Here is a 21,776-nt window from a genome sequence, read left to right as displayed (position 1 = left end):
GGAGCATGCGCCAGAGCAACGCGTCGCTGCGTCCACTTTCCGCCAGTACTCCAGGGGCCTCCATCTGGCCATCCCCCAAGCAGATGCCTGGCCCATTCCCATGTACTTGAGATGCCAATCAACCTGCTGCAACCACGAGGAACATGGTCGGCCCATTGGCTTCCTACAGTCACGAGACCCCTCGCTGAGAGAATCTGGTTAGCAGGATCAGCATCAGGAAAATGAGCCACATGTCCATACAGTCACAGCTGATGCTCACAGACTATGCAGGTAACAAATCTCATTTTAGTCTCTCTCAGCAACCGCTCGTTGGACACAAAGTCCAACCAGCGATAGCCAAAGATTCTCCAGAGACCTGGTAACAAAGGAATTAAGTCTCCGTCTCAGATCCTTGGTCAGAGTCCAAGTCTCGCATCCATAGAGCAACACTGGAAGCACCAAGGACCTGAAGACTTTCGTCCTCCCGCACAGGTACCGGCAGCGCCACACCCCTTTATCCAGTAAATCCATGACGCCCTAGGCCCGACCCAGATGTCTATTGACCTCTGACTCGCAGCCAGCAGAGACATGAATATCACTGCCAAGGTAAGTGAATCTCTCCAGGACCTCAACATCCTCACCACAAACAGGCACAGACAGGACATCAGCATCCAAGATGTCATTGAAAGCCTGGATCTTAGTTTTGACCCAGGAAACCCGTAATCCCAGCGGCTCCGACTCCTCATTCAGCACCTCGAGGGCCCCCAAAAAGGATATGTAGAGTCTCTGCAAAGATGACTGCATCATCTGCGAAATTAAGGTCAGAGATCTTGACATTCCAAAACGATGCACCGCAGCTTGATCTCTCCGACATCCTCCCCAGAATCCAGTCCAGACAAGTGCTGAAAAGTGTGGGGGCCAGTACACACCCCTGACGAACTACAGTAACAACTGGAAATAAGTCAGAGATGGTACCACCACATTTCACAGCACTCTCAGTACCAGAGTAGAGTTCAGACATCAGATCGATCAGTTTTGGTGGCACCCCACGAAGACCAAGAATCCTCCAGAGGACATCCCGATTCGCTGAATCGAACGCTTTACAGAGATCAACATAGGCTGCAAGCAGCCCCTGCCGAAACTCTCGTCTGCGTTCGGTGAGGACACGAAGTGCAAGGATACGGTCAATCGTTGACCTCTTTGGTGTAAAGCCCGACTGCTCTGGACGCTGCTGCTCAAGCAGATGATGGCGAACCCTATCAAGAATTATCCGAGCAAAGACATAGCCCGGCACTGAGAGCAGCGTCACCCCTCGGTAGTTGTTGCAGTCTTGGCAATCATCCTTCCCTTTCCAGAAAGGGACAACAAAGCCCCTCTTCCAGTCGGTTGGGATGATGCCTGTGTTCCAGGCAGAGCACAGAACTGCATGCAACGACACGAGTACAGCATTTGTGTACAAGGTGCTGTGTGTCGTGTACAAGGTGCCGTGTGTCGTGTACAAGGTGCCGTGTGTCGTGTACAAGGTGCCGTGTGTTGTGTGCAAAATGTTGTGTACAAGGTGCCGTGTATTGTGTGCAAGGCGTCGTGTGTTGTGTGCAATGTGCCGTGTGTTGTGTACAAGGTGCCGTGTGTAGTGTACAAGGTACCGTGTACAATGTGCCGTGTGCAGTGTACAAGGTGTTGTGTACAATGTGCCGTGTACAAGGTGTTGTGTACAATGTGCCGTGTGTTGTGTACAATGTGCTGTGTGTTGTCTGGAAGGAACACTGTACTGTGTGTTGTCTGGAAGGAACACTGTACTGTGTTGGTTGGAAGGCACACTGTGCTGTATTGGTTGGAAGGAACACTGTACTGCATTGTTTGGAAGGAACACTGTACTGTATTGGTTGGAAGGAACACTGTACTGCATTGTTTGGAAGGAACATTGTACTGTATTGGTTGGAAGGAACACTGTACTGCATTGTTTGGAAGGAACACTGTACTGTATTGGTTGGAAGGAACACTGTACTGTATTGGTTGGAAGGTGCACTGTACTGCATTGGTTGGAAGGAGCACTGTACTGTATTGGTCGGAAGGCACACTGTACTGTATTGGTCGGAAGGCACACTATACTGTATTGGTCGGAAGGCACACTGTACTGTATTGGTCGGAAGGCACACTGTACTGTATTGGTCGGAAGGCACACTGTACTGTATTGGTCGGAAGGCACACTGTACTGTATTGGTCGGAAGGCACACTATACTGTATTGGTCGGAAGGCACACTGTACTGTATTGGTCGGAAGGCACACTGTACTGTATTGGTCGGAAGGCACACTGTACTGTATTGGTCGGAAGGCACACTGTACTGTATTGGTCGGAAGGCACACTGTACTGTATTGGTCGGAAGGAACACTACTGTATTGGTCGGAAGGAACACTGTACTGCATTGTTTGGAAGGAACATTGTACTGTATTGGTTGGAAGGCACACTGTACTGTATTGGTCGGAAGGCACACTGTACTGTATTGGTCGGAAGGCACACTGTACTGTATTGGTTGGAAGGAACACTGTACTGTATTGGTTGGAAGGAACACTGTACTGTATTGGTTGGAAGGAACACTGTATCGTGTGTACAAATTCTTACTCAGGGGTTGTTTGACAACTACGTCCAGCTACCAAGTGCACGGAAAAGCAAAAACTATAAGATCATCTGCTCCAAAATGAAACGTTATGGGAACTGTTGGAATAATTTTAAAACTTCAAACCACAATCATCACAATCATCATCATCATCATCATCGTGTGGTTTCCACGAGTAAAATAAATCGATGTTTACCGATACTACAATAATCGTGCAACATTTAAAAGTAATTTTAGACAGATTTATCGTCATATATGAAGAAAACAATTTTCCAGAACACATCCCAAGTCTGCACGAACATACGATTACCTTCACAAGGAACGAATCATTCGAGCCGAAACGAAGAAACCCTCACAGCCAGGCGAACGACATGACCACGTGTTTCCTTCATTTTCATTTTTGGAGAAATTCAATCGATGGAAAAAAAACAGAACGATGTATAAACGGCAAATGAAATGATAAACAATCTGAAATATAACTTTTCGAAGAGACCAATCTTTATCGAAAAAACATTAAACCGCGTTAAGCATAATGACGCTAACTACACTGCCATGGCGCACAATCACTGTGCAAATATAAAATACGCCGCTTCCAGGCCATATAGGTATTACGTACAAACGGACAGGGAAGCGGAGAGAAGAAGAACAAGAAGAAGAACAAGAAGAAGAACAAGAAGAAGAACAAGAAGAAGAACAAGAAGAAGAACAAGTAGAACAAGAAGAAGAAGAACAAGAAGAAGAAGAACAAGAAGAAGAAGAACAAGAAGAAGAAGAACAAGAAGAAGAACAAGAAGAAGAAGAACAAGAAGAAGAAGAACAAGAAGAAGAAGAACAAGAAGAAGAACAAGAAGAAGAAGAACAAGAAGAAAAAGAACAAGAAGAAGAACAAGAAGAACAAGAAGAAGAAGAAGAAGTAGAGAACTGTAGTTAAAAATCATGATTTTTTTTGTATGGGGGAACAGGGAAGGTAATTGGGTTTGGTCGACGAATCACGATTGGCGATGTATATAATAATTAATAACATTTTTCCCCCGACTTCTCTCAAGCATTTTCATGCTTTTTAACTTTGTATTAGTTGTGATGAACGCAAGATGGTAGAATTGTTTTTTGACATTCACCCCACCACCGTCGGGAGATGTCTGGACACGACATGTTATACTCCAACCCACACAGATATAACCTCCTTCAGTGGGGCAACTTAGCATAACAATTGTGCATTTTGTGAGGAAAGCACCAAATTTGGCACACTAGTAGCCTAACATATTATGAACAGATATGGATATTGGGCCATCTCAAATTCAGCCGCTGATGGCTTTTTTTTTTTTTTTTTTTTTTTTTTTTGTATACCTTGGTCGAGGCTCGTATGAGAGCGAACACACAACTCACAGCAAGGAGGCATGAGACAAGAGGGGCGGGAGTGGAAGGGACAAAACATTGGGGAACAGACACAGGTGAACTGTGGGCTTGGGTGGATTATCGGGGGTAGAAAAGATCGAGGATTTGGATGGGGGAAGATAAGAGGTGGTGGTGAACAGCTGTTTTGAAAGCCTGGAGGGAAGAATGGGAAAGAATAGAGTGAGGAAGTTTATTCCAAAGGCGGGAAAAAAGAGGAATGAAAGAGTGAAGATGAGCAGTGATTCGTGATTTTGGTAGTTTTACCAGAAGGGGGTTGTTGGCGGACCTTGAGCGCCCTGTGGAAATGTGGTTGGGACAAATCGCAGAGAGAGCAGGGGGGGCAAGGCTGGAGAGGAGTCGGTAGAAGACAGAAAGACCACCGACCAACCTGCGGTGATTGAGTGAGAGGCCCAAAGACTCAGCTTCATTGCGGGAGATGCCGATGATCTTAAATGCCCTGGTTTTGACAGCGTGAAGTCGAGAAAGGTGGGAGGCAGGAGCACCAGCCCAGAGGGGAGAGCAGTACTCCATCAGGCTACGGACAAAAGCTTTGTAAGTGGTCAGGAGCTCAAGAGGGCCGAGGAAGGACTTTGCACGACGGAGGATTCCCAGTCGGCGACTGGCTTTTGAGGCAAGGTTGGAAATGTGACTTTCCCAGGAAAGGTCATGGCAGATAGTGAGACCCAGAAGCTTGAAAGAAAAGACTTCTTCCAGAGGATTGTTGAGAAAGTGGATGGGGGGGTTTTGTAAACGGTCCTTTCGAAGAGACATAGTGAGAGTGTGAGATTTGTCTGGATTGAAAGACATGTTCCACGTGTTGGACCAGTTTGTGATTTTATCCAGATCTGCAGTGAGCGAAGAAGCTGCTGCTTGCCGGTCTGAGGGATGACAGATGGTACGGCAGAGGGTGGAGTCATCGGCAAAGAGAAATAGAGGATTTTCCAGAGAGTCCGAGAGATCATTGATGAAAACCAGAAAAAGAACAGGGCCCAGAACGCTACCTTGAGGAACTCCAGCCTGCACAGGAAGAGGGGATGAAAGAACTCCATTTAGGGCCACACGTTGACTGCGACAGGAGAGGAAGTCTGCGAGCCATGAGTGGAGATGGCCTTGAATACCATGGGAAGAGAGTTTGGTGAGTAGGGCAGGGTGCCAGACTGTGTCAAAAGCACGTGATATGTCCAGGGATACGGCTCGGATTTCCTGTCTGGCATTGAGGACCTCCATCCATTGATGGGAGAGCAGTAGCAGCATATCCAGGGTAGAGTGACCTGGTCTGAAACCAAATTGATGATTGGAAATCAAGCCATTGGAGAAGAGGAAGGATTTCATGTCTGAAGCGATGATGGATTCCATAACCTTGCTGATGATTGGGAGAAGGCTGATTGGTCTGTAGTTACAGGGATCTGTTTTTGCACCTTTTTATGCAGGGCAGTGATGTTAGCAGATTTCCAAGCAGATGGCAGATGACCTTGGGCAAATGAGAGGGTGAATAGAACAGAGAGAGGGTGAGCAAGAGCAGAAGAGCAGGCTTTGAGGACACGTGGGCTGATGCCGTCTGGACCGGTTGCAGAATCTGACTCGAGGTTTGAAAGCAAGCTCTCCACCTTGTCAGGAGAAAAGGATACAGAGTCCAGGGACAGTTTGGTGCGACTGGGTAAAGTGGGTAGAGATAGTGATGGGTTTGGGACACAAGATTTAGCTGCAAACACCGAGTTTAGACATTCAGCTTTATCACGTGTGGAATCAGCAGTGCGGCCATTTGAGGTAAGGGAGGGGATGGAGGGGGAACATACACCAGAAACAGATTTGATTAAACGCCACCAGGATTTTGAGGAGGGAGAGAGGTTTGAGAGTTCAGACTTGAGATGAGAAAGATGTTGTTTTCTGGCTCTCCTGAGGGTAGATACACACTTGTTCCGAGCTTTGTGGAAAGAACTGAGATTGCCCTCAGTTGGGTTTGCTTTCCATGAGGCAAAGGCAAGTTGTTTCAGGACAACTGCCTCACCACAAGCTTCAGTAAACCAAGGGCGGGAGAAAGGGTAAGACAACTGAACACGAGAGGGGATAAATCTGTGCATGAGGGAGAGCAAGTTTCTTTGAAAGAATTCCCAGGATGAGTTGATGTTTGAGAAAGTAGTGATAGGAGACCAGTCTGTAAGTTTGATGGCTGCTCGGAGACCCTTCCAGTCGGCTTGAGTGAAATGCCAGACTCGACGGCGGTGAGGTGGTTCTCTGATAACAGCCAGAGAGATGTCCACTTTAACAAGGACGTGGTCAGAAGAACCAATTGGAGCGAAGGAAGAGCAGCAGATATTGTCAGGGAAATTTGTCAAAATCAGATCCAGAAGAGATGGAGTACCATTGGTTGAGATCCGGGTCGGGAAGTTGACCGATTGAGTCAGTCCCAATGAGTCACAGAAAGCTTTTGCTGATGTCCCATGGCAGGTGAGAGAGGTACCCACACCTAGCCAACTGGCGTGATGACAATTGAAGTCACCACATAAGAGGAAGAGAGAGTTTGGATGAGAAGATAGAAGATGGTCCATGTTTTCGGAGAGTGAGGTGTAAATGGAGTCATCACTGTTCGGTGGACGGTACAGTACACATATAAACATGAGGTGGGAGTGGAGGGGAAGCCGAAGCCAGAGGTATTCCTGGGGGTGTGGGGGAGTGAGGGCAGTGCAGGGAGAGTGAGGAATAGAGTCTTTGATGAAGAGAGCAACACCTCCACCAGGACGAGGCTCAGGTCTGTCATACCGTAAGAGGGAGTAACCAGGGAGAGATACTTGGGAGTCAGACACGTCTTGGGAGAGGAAAGTTTCTGTTAGGCAGATAATGTCTGGTTTGTCAGTGGCAACCTGCATGGAAAGATCTGAAAGGTTTGAGCGAAGGCCCCGGATATTTGAGGTCCACACTTTTAATGAAGAGGTAGGGGAGGAGGCTTTGGGTGCAGGAGGTGGAGGGGCGGGGGAGGGTAGGACGAGGGACGAGGGGGGAGGTAAGGAGGGTTGCTGAAGGAGTGTGGGGTATTGCAGAATAGCGAGGGGAGGGGGCCGAATGAGGAGGAGAAAAGGCTCTGTGGTGCTGGGGGAGAGGGGGACAAGAGACAAGGAAGATGGCAGTTGAGGATTTGAGGATGTGGAGTGAACAGATGGAGGTGAGAGGGCAGTGGAGGGAGGCAGGTTGGTGGATGAGAGGGGGGCAACTTAGAGAAGGAAGAGTGAGGGGGCTGAAAGGTGGGAGAAAGGTGAGGGCGGAATTTTTGAAAGAGGAGAGTGGTAGGCTTGGAGGGAGAAGAGTGGGATGGTTGCTTTGAGAGTGAGAGTGAGAGTGAGGGGTGAGGGGGGTGAGGGGGGTGAGTTGGCACTGAAGTTGGAAAAAAAGAATGGTTGATGGAAAGTGAGCATCCATGACAAACTGTGGTTTTTAAAAGTTTTAGGTCAGAGATGCGATTTAACACAATTCTTGATGGATGCAATGAAGGCGAATTCAGAGCATGGAGAGAAGAAGCGCTGTAATAGTTGGATTTTTTAGGCAAGGAATGAAGGAGAGGTCGAAATGAGAGCAGTCTGTTAAAATAGCAGAAGAGTAGTGCATTGTGAAACAGTAAAGAGTACCACATGTGTGAGAGAGGAAGATGAAGCATTATAAGATCGTTTTTGTTGTTAATATTAATGTATGAGAGAGTTCAACAGATTAGGTCATGGAAGTGTAAAAAAAAAAGAAATCGAGAAAGACGAGGAGGAAGTTAAGAGGAAGAAGAAGTAGCAGAATCGGGAGAAGGTGAGCGTGTTGTTGTTGTTGTTGGGTATATATATATATATATATATATATATATATATATATATTTTTTTTTTTTTTTTCTTGAGATGAGAAAGATTAGTTGGGAGAATGGGGGATGTTTGGAAAGTGGGGAGGATGAAAATTGAAGGTAATGGGGAGGATAGAAATTGAAGGTAATGGGGAGAAAAAACAAACAAACAAACAAACAAACAAAAAAAAACGATCGAACACCGAGTGGAACCGGTAGGCCTCAAGCCTCGGACTAGGCCTCAAACACCAGGTAAGAACGTCGACATAAATACTCACAAAATAGCACGATTTTTGAAACAAAACCGAACTAGGAACACACATTAACATGTAGGTGAGAAAATTAAACAGTTAAAACGGGACAAATAACAACCGGAACTTAACTTTGAGGACGTCAGCAGGGAGCCCCGAAGGAGACCTCTTGCCGCTCAAAACCGGAACCGGAAGGCTGTGGCAGCCATTTTCCAAAATGGCCGCTCACGGTTACTGCAATTTCACTCTAACATTGGTTTGAACATTTATTAAAAGCTGAATTAAGAAAAACATAACCTGTAGCCATCTCAAGTTTAAAGATAGCCTCCATTTTGCAAGATGGCTGCTAATTATTTGTTGTACCGGACTGTGGTGTATTGGCAGGGAGCGTTGAGGGGGCGTGGAGGAGTTGTGATGGTCGTCACGTGTCTGCAGGGCATATAGCTGTTCGCGTCCGCTCGAGGCTCGGAGTAGTGTACATCCGGACACGCAATAAACAGAGTTACGGAAACCCTCACGACTCTACGTGCCTCACTGCTCTCTGGACATTACATTGCGACGAGGCCATTTCGGATCGACGCGTGCAGAGTGCCTGTTTTCCTCGGTATTGACTTTGAGTCGTGGCCAGAGCAATTGGATTGTAGGGCGCACGGAGCGCCGGGAAAATCAGCACAGCGAGCGTGGTTCGAGTTTGATCACCTGGCGGGGAGCCCAGGGAAGCGCATCGCGAGTTTCGCGCGGCCGCACGCACAGTCTTCGGTGCGGGTCGAGTCCTGCAGCCAGACATCTCGCCGTCGCCTGCGAATTCACGTCGAGTGAACGGCAGGACGGCTCGAGGATGGTGGAAGGTCGGGGCACGGCGCACGGACGAGTGCCCGTCTTCGTCGGAGACGACTTCGAATTGTTTTCAGAACAGTTGGGGTGCTATTTCCACGCGAATGATGTAGACGACGAGAGCAAGCGCAAATCGATCTTGCTCGCCTCGCTATCAACGGAACATTATCGACTGCTGAGTGATTTGGTGGCGCCGGAGAAGCCCAGTGATGACGGGCTGTCGTTTCAAGACATGGTCGAGAAGATGAAAGCCCACATGGCGCCGGATAAGTCATTGCAGCTGGCTCGATACCAGTTCGATTACCTCGCGAAGGGTGCGGAGGAGCGCGTCGCAGATTTCGTGGTGCTAGTGAAGCATTCGGCCGTGGCCTGCAAGTTCACGGCGGGGGAGTGTCCAGCTCGACTCAGGGATTGCTTTATTTCTGGGTTGCAAGATGCGAAAATGGTGTCGGCGATTCTGCGGATGCGAGGTGCCGACGTTACATTCCACTCGGCAGTCGAGACTGCTGCAGCTGTCGAACAGACACTCGAAGATGTCCGCGCCATCGCCGGCCAGGGCGTGATGGGTGACCCCGGGGTCCACGCGATGATCCAGGGGCCCCAGGCCACGCGCATGCCTTTCGGTGCGGGCCGGGGCCGAACGCCACAGCGCGGCCGCGCGGGCAGCGAGATGGACACACAGGGGTGCTGGGGGTGTGGAGGACAGCACCTGCGGCGGGTGTGCCCGTATCAAAACAACGTGTGTTTGCATTGTCGCAAGGTGGGACATCTGAAGCGTGTGTGTCGAATGGCGGGGGCCGCCGTTAAGGTCTTGGATAGCGAGGTGCGGGACAACCCCAGCGACCTGGAGCGCGGCCTGCAGCCTGGGAATAGCGATCCCAGCGGCCCGGAGCAGGAAATGCAACCGATGTTGAGCCTGTTTTCAATTGGTCCAAAGGTAACAAGACCAATGACAGTAGAGGTCGAGGTGAACGGGGCACCGATCGTGTTTCAAGTGGATACCGGGGCCGCGGTGTCGATCATGGGCGAATAGACCGCTCGTGAACTCTGCGGTATTCACCTGGTCAAGACGACCTTTTCGCTGTACACGTACACCGGCGAAGCGATTACACCACTTGCTGTGACAGACGTCTCGGTGGTCTACCAAGGTCAAAGCACCCTACTCTCATTTTTTTGTGGTACGAGGGGAGGGGCCCGCCCTTTTGGGCCGAGACTGGCTGGCTAGCCTCAGGCGAGACGGGACGGCGCCAGCCAGTGGCCTTGGACGTCCCTTGCCGAGCCGATTAGAGTATCGGTGGGAGGAGGTTCCTGTTTCGGAGTTCGTACCTCCAGCTGCACCTGTGTCTCCTTCGGGCCCGTACCTCCGTTTGGGCCCGGGCCTCCCTCGAGACCCGAGGGCGAGGTCCCGGCGGCAGGAGCCGCGACGATGCAACATGGGTTTCCGTTCATTGTTTCCTGCAACTACGATATACGGTTCCGGAGCAACGGGGAGCATGCCAGCTGTGCCGGCTCTCGCGCTTGCGCTGCGCTCATGATACAGAGCACGCCCGTGTCGTTCAGGCGATTTCAGCGGGGGATTGGAGCGAGCCGGTCGCATTCAAGAAGTTCATGGAACGCGACCAGCGACGGTGTCCTCTTCGACGTTCAGATGGGGACCTGCACGCAAGTCGCCTCAACGTCGTGACAACCAAGAGGCGTGCGCGCAGCGTGGTTCATGATTTGTTCATTGTTGTGTGTTTGATTCTCGCGGCACGAGTGATTCAGCTTGGTGTTATAAACGCAAATGCCGACAGTCCGCGTGTGAGCAAAATGTGTTTGATTGGGATCAATGCTTTCTTTGATGTGAAGAACTTGCGGACGATCGTTGCAAATAAAGAGATCTTCCAGATCTCGGGCTTCGATGACAGTCCGCAGTTCGCTGCACTCTCATGTGTTAGAATTATACTGTGGGAATGCGCTGTACGTAAAGAGAAGTTTGCCTCTGCGCAGACGATGTTTTTGCTGTTGTATGACCCTGATATGTATTCAGTCAATGCTGTTCGTCTGTATGGACGTGCGTTGAGGTCTCGGCTGGAGTTGCTGCGGCCAAAGGGTCGGTGGCAGGGGCGGTGTTGCGCCCGGGGCTGATGCGCGGTTTTGGTGTAGGACGGCTGGTAATAGAGCCAGCTAATTGCCTGGTTCGAGTCGATGGCAGGGAGCCGGTTCTCTGTTCAGCGTCACCCCTCCCGTTACTCTCGCGGGGGCCGGGTGTTATCTTCCCAAGGCCGTGTTTACCTATTTCTGTCCGTGGGGGGACGAGCAAGCTTGTTGGCCAGGGGCGCAGGAGGTTCGTCTAAGCGTGTCACCTCGACCTCGCCGGAAGGCGTGTAAGCATGGGCCGCCTGGGGGCGCTTCTACAGTCCACTGCATTTGGGATTCAACTCGCTCGCACCAACACAGTATATGTTGTGATGGGGATAGAAGGATGAATTATGTGCCAGATTAAAACAACGGCATTAGTGTTACACGTTGTGCAGATGAAGCACGTTTTTCTTTTGATCCATCTCGTCTGGGTGATTCTCAGCCCGACCACCACCCCAGGGTTAGATCAGGTGATGTGGTACTTGGGAGATTTTACATGGTTGATGTCATTTTTGTTCCTCTTTGCTTTTGTGTCGTAGTATTCTTTGCCATTTCTGATTGTCGTTATAATTGTCATTTTATAATCATACTTTTAGAAGGGAGGAGTGTGGTGTATTGGCAGGGAGCGTTGAGAGGGCGTGGAGGAGTTGTGATGGTAGTCACGTGTCTGCAGGGCATATAGCTGTTCGCGTCCGCTAGAGGCTCGGAGTAGTGTACATCCGGACACGCAATAAACAGAGTTACGGCAACCCTCATGACTCTACGTGCCTCACTGCTCTCTGGACATTACACAGACGACTATCTCACTCATAAAAATTGGTTGTTGAGAACGGTGGCAAACGGATCAAGGGCTGCGGCTGATTGATATGAATACCAACATCGCTTATGTAAAGTCAGTGGTTGTTAAGCATGGTGGCAAACGAATCACGGGCTGCGTCTGATTGATATGAATACCAACATCGCTTATCTAAAGTCAGTGGTTGTTGAGCATGGTTGCAAACGAATCATGGGCTGCGTCTCATTCATATGAATACCGACATCTCACTCATAGAAATTGATCGAGAGATGTCTGATTTAAATGTTCTGAATCAGTGACACAGTCTGCTCTGTTAATATTCTCTCAATTTTGTGAGCACTCTCCCTCACACACACAAAGCTGTGCATTCAAGTGCGGCCTTTTTGCACTTGCAACGCTTCAGACAGCTCTTCTTGCACTTGCACGATACTAGCTCATAGCAGGGGTGGGCTGCTTTGGGTAGCTTCGTCCAGTGTGGCTCGTACACCCCCTCATCATTCTTGACCCAGCCTCAGCTGGATGGAGGAGGCAGCTCTGGCGTTGGTAGCAGTGTTTGACCCCACACATGGCCACCCTTGGTAGGCCGCCCTCTTCACATGCTCCTCCAGAGCTGCCTTGGTTGGCGGGATCAGCTGCACATTGTTCTTCGCGAAGAGTTTCTTCCGGGCCTTGTCAATGTCGTTGCACGTGCTGGTTCTGTCATAGAGCAATGTGACGAACCTCTCGATGGTGTGCATGACATCGTCTGGTATGCCACTTGGTGCAGAGGATAGCTTCAGCAGTGCGTCTGTAAGTTCTGGCAGAACGGTCCAGATTGTCCAAGCAGTCTTCTTACCATGTCCAACAAAGCTGGATACAGTGTCACACCCAGTCAGAGCGTGAAACATTGGGAGTACCTGTGCCTTCTCTGGTCCTAGGCCAGCTGCTATTTCATAGGCTGCCAGGTACCTAAAACTCTTCCCAGTACCAAATGCTAGCCACAGTTCATCTTCTGGTTGCAGTCCCTGGGCCAGTGACACAGCCAACACCACAACATTGGTGTCAACTGTTTTGATCAGTATCTTGTGGTGACCATGGTTGGCTGCATGGGATGCATGCAACAACATTCGACTGTCAGCTTCTTCGTGGCTGCATGGGGTGCGCAAGGCCAGGTCTAGCAGCAGTGGCTTGCTCAGGACTGCCTCTCCATCAGTGATAACCAGCTGATTGTCATCCTGGTCAAACCACCTGAAGATAGCTTCTGATAGGAACTTGAACAGCTCGGTCTTGTTGGTGTCCACTCGAAGGAAGTTCTGCCAGTTTCTAGGTATAATTGCTGCTCCGACCACGCGTCTACGCACTCCTTTTCCACGCTTTGGAATCTGTCTTAATAAGACTAATTAGTCCACTTTAACTTTTTTTTCTCAACCAAATCAAATTGTTACTTTCTTTGACCATTATTGGACCTTTATAGTAAATAAACTTTCACTATCAACTTGCATTCCTCTCCATTAAAGCAGATATGTGTCATAACAGTAACCACTGGTGGCCATTTTGAAAAATGGCTGCCACAGCCATCAGCAGCTGAATTTGAGATGGCCCAATATCCAAATCTGTTCATAATATAATAGGCTACTAGTGTGCCAAATTTGGTGCTTTCCTCACAAAATGCACAATTGTTATGCTATATTTAGCAAAGTTGCCCCACGACTTGGCTCGTCCATCTTTTTTCAGCACACTGATACACCTCCAGGCGGGTAGTTTGCAGAGCCCCGAAGGCCGAAGGTGCTCATCTTATAATTGGAGCTCAATTGCTATTAAGTCAAGCGGATATCATGAGAGGCTGTACACAAAGTACGCGAATTTTTTAAAAGTTTTTTGGACACCTGATCACTCCCCCTCGTAAAACTTTGGGAAACACCACCCCTCCCCACCTCACCCCCAAAGCGTGCCGTACCTTGTGTTCAGCCGCTGAGTACTCCTAACCATGTGCAGGGTGCACGCTGTCCACCATCAACCCCCTTCGGGTCAAAGGTCACTTCAGGTCACTGCTAAGTGTGGAATCTCCACTCACATCCATTCATTCATTCCTCTTTTTCCCCATCTGTGGAACAAACTTCCACATTCTCTTCAATCTCATTCTTCCCTCCAGGTCTTCAAGACAGCTGTTCACCACCATCTCAGATCACTCCACACACACACACACACACACACACACACACACACACACACACACACACACACACACACACACACACACACACACACACACACACACCCATACATACAACCATGTTATTTTAAACCCCCATTAAGTTATTAGCCATCCCCAAACCTTCCCTCTTCCAAATTTCCAGTTTCTCCTTCCTGAGAGTTTGTTTCTGTTTCTGCATCCATCTTGTCCAACCGATGCATCCTCCCCTACCCCTCTTTCCTCTTTACTTCCCTTATTTGTCCACATCTCCCTTTATTTTTGTCCTTTAACCATGCTATTGGTGTTTCCCCCTCTATTTCTGCAGTTCCTTTTGTTCTGTTGCATCCTGATCTGTTCAATGTCCTCACTCTTCCTCGAGCCTCGGCTTTGTATCCAGGAAAACTTCTTCTTCTTTCGTTTGTAGCACATGGCTGCGGGTAGCATCACTTGCAGAGGGCACTGCTGTGCCGCTGATGCAACGTCCCCTGTCGGTGAAGGCTGCAATATGGAATTTGTTCATGGTGCTGGCAACAACTCGCCGACTCTTGCCTCAGGACACTGTGGCATCTTTAAGGTCCACCAACTAATGCCGCCAAATGGGACACTGGGCACCCATTTTTACACGTCCATTCGAGGGATGGCACACATTGATGAATCACCCTGCTTGTGAAACACCTGGACGACAGGTTAGAGCTGGGTCTGGATTCTAACCTAGGCGAGCCAGTGCAGAGATGAGTGAGTGCACCTCTCGGTCGAGGCCACCCTGCCAGCCACACAGCTTTTCTCACATTGGTGGAATGGCCTTCCAGAAACCGTTCAACCCTGCTTTTCCTTCCAGGGCATCATGCAAGTGGTGCACTGCCATCTCATATCATCCCCCATCCCAACCCACGAAACTTTCTACCCTATTAACCCAACTTAATCCGACATGCAGTTTGCTGTTTCGTTCTTTACAATGCTTCTTGTGTCCAAATGTGACCCCACTGTCAGTTCGTTACCTGTGTTGCATTACTCGTCCATGAGCCTCGATGTTGTGCAAAGAAAGACCTCATAATGCTATAGTCCTTTGTTACTTCCGCCACCGGAGGTGAAGGAGATTATGTTTTCACCCCTCTCTGTTTGTTTGTTTGCACGATATGTCAAAAAGTTGTGGACGGATCAGGGTGAAATTTGGTGGGCAGGTTGGGTGTGTGACAAGGGCGAACTGATTAGATTTTGGTGAAGATCCGAATACTGGAATTTTTGAAGTGATTCTTCACCATCGAGAGATGGGGCCAAAACCGATATAATACTGTGTAGCATGATATTTCAAAAATGTATTTATTGGGCCCGGCCCCCTTCAAGCACGCAACTGACTGCTCTGTGTAGGCAAAATAAATATATAGCCAGGGTTATGTGCTTGAAGCAAAAATATACCTACTGCTTATAATTCAAAACACCTCACTGCACTGGAAAACGTGGGGACAGGAATACTGTACTGTAAATGGTGGAGACTTGTAATACCAGGGAACAACTGGAGGCAGTGCTACAGTGCCCCTCCCCGCAAGACCACCGGCAAAGATAAAAACACCCCTCTACATTAATTGCGGTCATATTGATCCTCTGGAGCAAGTCTGGATGTAATCGGCCTAGAACTGTAGGAGTAGCCCGACAAACAAATACACCCAAACACAAGTCCGTAAATTACAGCAAGGATTGTACAGTATCGGCTATTCCTAAAATACAATATAATTTAAATGAATGCTGTAAATGATGTTAATTTCACAACATCCAATATTCAACTTCATTATAATGGTTAACCTCAAAACATGGTTCCCTCAGCTAAAGTAATAACCTGAACCTATCAGCAATTGAATGGTTTCCCGACCGCATAGATCATCAGCTGGGCTCCGTTCTTCCTCGAGGTTTCAATCCTTTCAGCCGAGAACCTCTACAAACAGCGGATCCACAACCTCGATCATGGATCCACATCAGTAGATGACCCACATCAGTAGATCCACAACCTTAGTTGCATCCATGCAGTCAGTAAACCCATCAATGTTACATCACTAATCAGACTTTACTCGCTGGAGGATTTCATGTATTATCACATCATCACAACTCCCATCACACATTCTAATGTATAATACATTAAATCGTGCATATGGTACCTTAAATACAACACGTACACTACCCAGCACGTCCACCTCACTTACCACTAAATCAAACTGTTATTCAAATGTTCAAACGGTACTTATAATGGGTTTTCTACATGCTGCCCTGTCTCCTAGCAATCACTGAAAATGGTTTTATATATATATATATTATATATATATATATATATAAAAGCCTGGTGTTGGCGCAGTGGTTAGGGCAGCGGCTTGGGACCCAAAAAGTCCTGAGTTCAAGCCCCGTTGGGCCACTGAATATATATATATATATATATATATATATATATATATATATATATATATATATATATATATATATATATATATATATATATATATATATATATACACTGCATATGTGTGGGTATAAGTATACATATATAGGTATGTATATACCAAGTCGTATAACACCAGGGGGTTGACTCAGCCTGTCATCCTTCCGAGGTCTTCGAAATGAGTACCAGTGTACTGGGCCCAGTGTATACCCCGGTTAAAATAGGTGTACCAGATCCCTGTGTCGGAAGAGGCGACCAGGGTTGCGTCAGGAAGGGCATCCGGTGTGAAACATGTGCCAAATCACTATGCGGATCATATGGATGATCCGCTGTGGCGACCCCTCACGGGAGCAGCCGAAAGAAGAATATATATATATATATATATATATATATATATATATATGTTTATTTTTTTATATTTTTAAAATAATAATAATAATAATGTCCACAGCCTGATGGAGTACTTTGAGCTGGTGCTCCTGACTCTCACCTTTCTCGGCTTCACGCTGTGGAAACCAAGGCATTTAGGATCATTGGTATCTCCCGTGATGAAGCTGAGTCTTTGAGGGTCTCACTCTCTTACTGCACAGGCAGGTCGGTGGTCTTTCTATCTTCTACCATCTCCTCTCCGGCTTCCCCCCCCCCTGCTCTGTCTGCGATATCTCACCTCCCCCCCCCCCCCCGCCTCCCACTCAAGGTCCGCCAGCAACCCCTTTCTGGTAAAACTACTAAAATCAAGAATCACTGCTCACCTTCACTCTTTCGTTCCTCTTTTTTCCCTGCCTTTGGAACAAACTCCCACACTCTCTTCAATCCCATTCTTCCCTCCAGGTCTTCAAAACAGTTGTTCACCACCATCTCTTATCGTCCCCCATCTAAAACCACGATCTTTTCCACACCCGTTAATTCACCCCAAACGCACCTCCTTCAAATTCCCTGCTTTCCTTCCTGAAAGTCCCTGTCATGTAAGTACCTGAAAATCCCTGTAGTGTCCATCTTGTTCACCCCGTGTACCCCCATTGTCCTCCTCATCCCTCTCCCTTCGACAGATCTCCAATTGTCTCTGTTACCCATTGTTTTTTTCCTTCCCTCTCCCATCCCTCTTGTCTCCTGCTCCCCTTGTAGTTCTGTGTTTAGCTTTCATACAAGCCTCAACGTTGTATTCAAAAAAAGTATTAATATAAATATCTCATTAATAATATTTTAAATATTTTTTTGTATTGTGTTTTACTAATTATATTTGGTGTCGTTTTATGATTTTCAAGAAAACTTGTTTTAATCTGCTAACTGCAGCTCCCTGTGTTAGTAAATGTCTGACTCGTTGTTTTATTCTATTGATAAGTTCAGTGCTGTATTAATAAACATCGGACTAGTTCTTTTACTTTATTGATAAGTTCAGTGCTGTGTTTGTAAACGTCTGACTCGTTCTTTTAATCTATTGATATGTTCAGTGCTGTGTTTGTAAACGTCTGACTCGTTGTTTTACTCTATTGATAAGTTCAGTGCTGTATTAATAAACATCGGACTAGTTCTTTTACTCTATTGATAAGTTCAGTGCTGTGCTTGTAAACATCTGACTCGTTGTTTTACTGTATTGATAAGTTCAGTGCTGTGCTTGTAAATGTGTGAGGAGTTGTTTTATTCTGTTGATATGTTCAGTGCTGTGTAAGTAAATGTCTGACTCGTTGTTTTAATCGATTGATCTGTTCAGTGCTGTGGTAGTAAATGTCTGATTGTTTTAATCTATTGATAAGTTCAGTGCTGTGTAAGTAAATGTCTGACTAGTTGTTTTACTCTATTGATAAGTTCAGTGCTGTGCTTGTAAACATCTGACTCGTTGTTTTAATCTATTGATATTGTTGTGGTTGACGAAATTCACAAACCACCATTCAGGTCCCTTAGGTGAGATATCTCGGTAAGTATATGTGTAGTTAGGCCCAAACCCGTTGTCTAGAGGGAATAAATGTCATTCATGCGGGCTGCGACTCTTCAGGATAGCCGTTTTTCTTTGACTATCTTTATTTTGGACCAGCCGCCATTATTACCACCACCAACCACGTGTCAACAGCCATCACACAACAACCACCAACCACAACGCCGCTTCACAACAACAACCACCAACCACAACGCCGCTTCACAACAACAACCACCAACCACAACGCCGCTTCACAACAACAACCACCAACCACAACGCCGCTTCACAACAACAACCACCAACCACAACGCCGCTTCACAACAACCACCAACCACAACGCCGCTTCACCACAACCGCCACAACCTTTACCGTCACAACTCGCCACCATCGCATCCACACCATCTCGCGCCACTCGTGGGCACCGATACTGGACTCGTGCAGGGCGCGCACCGAGCAGCGTATTCAGAGACATCACAGACTTTCCGAAGAAAAACGGATCAAAAACGACTCACGCCCACTTTTGTTCCGTCCAATCGGTGAGCGAGGGGCGATTTGGCCCCGCCTCCAGGGCGTTGGAGGGCGGTCGCTATATGCAAATACATGGATCAAAAAGCATTCACGCCCACTTTTCCTCGGTCCAATGGGGAGCCAGTTAGAGAGGTGAAGGGTCGGAGGCAAAGGGTCAAGGGTGAAAGAGCGAAGCCACGGGGCTTATATAAACGGCTGCGTTCGTCAGTAAAGGGAGTTGTGCGGAGTTCAAGAGAGTCGTCGGTGGAGCTGGAAAGAAGTGGGAGAAGTCAAGAGTGAAGAGTTGGGACGAGCCAAGAGAGGAGACGGAGAGGGCGAGTAGACGGAGCTGTGGAGAGGTGACGGCGGCGAAGGCGGACGAGGGGGTGCTCGAGTCGGTGCCAGGAGCTGCACAGGGAGAGGCCAGCAACGCGCCCGAGGTCGAGGAGGAGACGCTCGCTGCGGGACCCGAGACAGGGTGATATCCTCCTTCCCCCGAGCATCAGCAACCCCCTCCTGTTTCCCCCCGCGCTGAGATAGTGCGACAAAGGGGGCTCCTTTCCCACCCCCTACCAGACACTGTCCGCGAGGCCCGCGGAGTTGAGGCACCACCGCCACTTCGCGTCTCATCATCAGATGGGTAGGCCCGACCCGGTCTCGGCCCCAGGCCCGCCTCATCCTTGAGGGTGGTTCTCTTTTCTTTTGCTTTGGGAATATGTGTTGGCGGCGCCGTCTGTGAAGTAAAATTGTATAAGTGTTGCCGTGTGCCCGGTAGTCGGTTAGATCTGCATTGTTGCATTTGCTTTTTGTGTAATATTGCATTGTCTTCTTCTTTTACATGTGCTTTTGGTGGAATTGTATATGTGTGCTTTCCGTTCATCGCAAAATAAATGTGCTTATTGTTGAACTGTTTTCCCGCTTCGCTTCGTCTTTTCTTTCATTGAATCTCCATCTTGCTTCACGTAAAGGGTTGGTCGTGGGCTAAAACGCCCGATAATTAATCGAACCGTCGAGGCCGACGAATAACACCGCTCGGTTATCCCAATAGTACGGAACGGGTCGCTTAAAGTGGCCCGTGTCCGAAGTCGACCTGCGGCGAGGTGCGATCGCCCGGTCTACCCTCCGTGTGGGTACTTAGGTAGGTCGAATTTGGCGAGCAACCCTATCCCACGCGGGGGCCGATTGGCACGATCGTGGTGAGACCGAAAGGTCCACCCGTGACTGGTTCCCGGCGTTAGTCCGAGAGGGTCACGACTGGATTGTCCGTCCGGTGGGCGACGTGCCGCGATTCGAGTTACGTGGCCGTCCGCACGCCGGCGGGCGCGAATCCGCAACAATATGTTCAGTGCTGTGTAAGTAAATGTCTGACTAGTTGTTTTACTCTATTGATAAGTTCAGTGCTGTGCTTGTAAACGTGTGAGGAGTTGTTTTAATCTGTTGATATGTTCAGTGCTGTGTGTGGTTGCTCTCACGGTGGTAATTATTTCACCTTTAACCGTACCATAGTACAGCTTCTTAGGAATATTTCTGTCTAAGAAAGGCATTCATACAATGTGGAATGGAAGAGCATCTCGTTTATCAAATAATTTGGTTTGAAATTTTATATTATTGATACAGAATTGTAATCCGAAAAAAAAAGCTGAAGTGCGAGTTTGGTTTTCCTCTTTTTTATTCGAGTTCTTTTGAACATGTATCACTAGGAAGAGCATCCGTTCCAAATGATGAGAAAAGCTGGCAAAACTATTCATCCCTCGTGACAGGAAAAGATAAAGTTAATCTATCAATAAAAAAAAAAATTCATACACTTTGAAAGGAAAATTGTGTTGCACTCTTGGTTTCACAGAGAGCCAAAGCTTTGAGATACTTATATCGTCCACCACAAAATGTTGGTGCAACATATGGTGGGGAGGTTGGATTTATCTCAAAAGAGGACAAAATATCCTGATTGCGAAATAAAATTTGGCATCAACATTACTCATACCTGTTCTCCTGTCATTTCAAAATTGAATGTTAAACTTTTCAATGCAGCACGAGAAGCAGCCGCCGTAAACGGTAGAAAGACGAACGCATGGACAGACACCACGGTTCACAATATATAATAAGCCTGACGTTGGCTTAGTGGTTATGGGGACTGGCTTGGGATACTAGGGACCTGAGTTTGAGCCCTGTTAGCTGCTGAATTAACACCAGATGGGGTTGACTCAGCCAGTCATCCTTCTCAGGTCAGTGAAATGAGTACCAGTCCACTGGTAGAGGGGCACAGCATCAGCGGCATAGCCGCACTCAAAGGAATGACAGCTACCCGGCAACCAAGCTGCCATACGCAATAACATAACCATATATAATAGATGACTTTTTCTTCCAAGGAAGTTCAACACAGAAAGAGACCATTCAGCTCATGAGGCCTGTACAATGGTTGCCAACCTATTAATTTTTTGTATTCAAAGACGAGGCTTGTGGTAGAGCAAGAACACGAAATGGATCAGGATGCAACAGGACAAAAGGCACAGCAGTGAGGGTAGAGGGGACACCAACAGTGGAGTTGAAGGACAAAATAGAGGGAGAATTGGACAAAAAATGTGGTCAGGAAGGGAGTGGTCAGGATGGATACAGAAGGAAACTTCTTCCTCACTATCCCCCTCCTCTCTTCCTCCCTCCCCTCCCCCCCTCCTCTCCCCCCCCTCCCCCTCCTCTCTCTCTACCCCCCCCCCTCCACGCCTCTGTCTCTCCCTTTGTCAATTGGAACAATTAGGGGGTGGAGGAGTATCGTGGTCAAGGTAATGCAGAAGCATGGTGCCATCGGACATCACCCCTTCTAAAGTGAAAAGGAGCAGAACAACAAGAAGAAGAAGAATTGGAACAATAACATATTGTGTTTGAAGCTGGTTTAAATCATCACACATCTTCAAATTGTTTAAAATTACCTTCGGATTATTGATTCAAACTTT

At 47.9% G+C, this 21,776-nt stretch overlaps 1 protein-coding gene across 5 annotated transcripts in view; it reads right to left on the bottom strand.

The window, feature by feature from the left end:
• Nucleotides 1–2,989, bottom strand: part of CPSF1 (cleavage and polyadenylation specific factor 1) — a 147,918-nt gene extending 144,929 nt beyond the window's left edge. For 3 of the 5 annotated variants that reach the window (XM_085893332.1, XM_085893335.1, XM_085893336.1), the window contains exon 1: nt 2,908–2,989. The gene's annotated coding sequence lies outside the window, so the exon portion shown is untranslated. The remainder of the gene's footprint in view (nt 1–2,907) is intronic. The other 2 variants (XM_085893334.1, XM_085893337.1) reach the window with 2 other exon arrangements.
• Nucleotides 2,990–21,776: the final 18,787 nt, after the last annotated feature.

The sequence above is a fragment of the Eptatretus burgeri genome, chromosome 8 (genome assembly GCF_056783735.1).
Source record: "Eptatretus burgeri isolate ZD-2024b chromosome 8, Ebu_testis_v1, whole genome shotgun sequence".
Classification (NCBI taxonomy): domain Eukaryota; kingdom Metazoa; phylum Chordata; class Myxini; order Myxiniformes; family Myxinidae; genus Eptatretus; species Eptatretus burgeri.
Note: the sequence above shows the minus strand (reverse complement) of the source record. Positions and strands in the feature narration are given on the sequence as shown.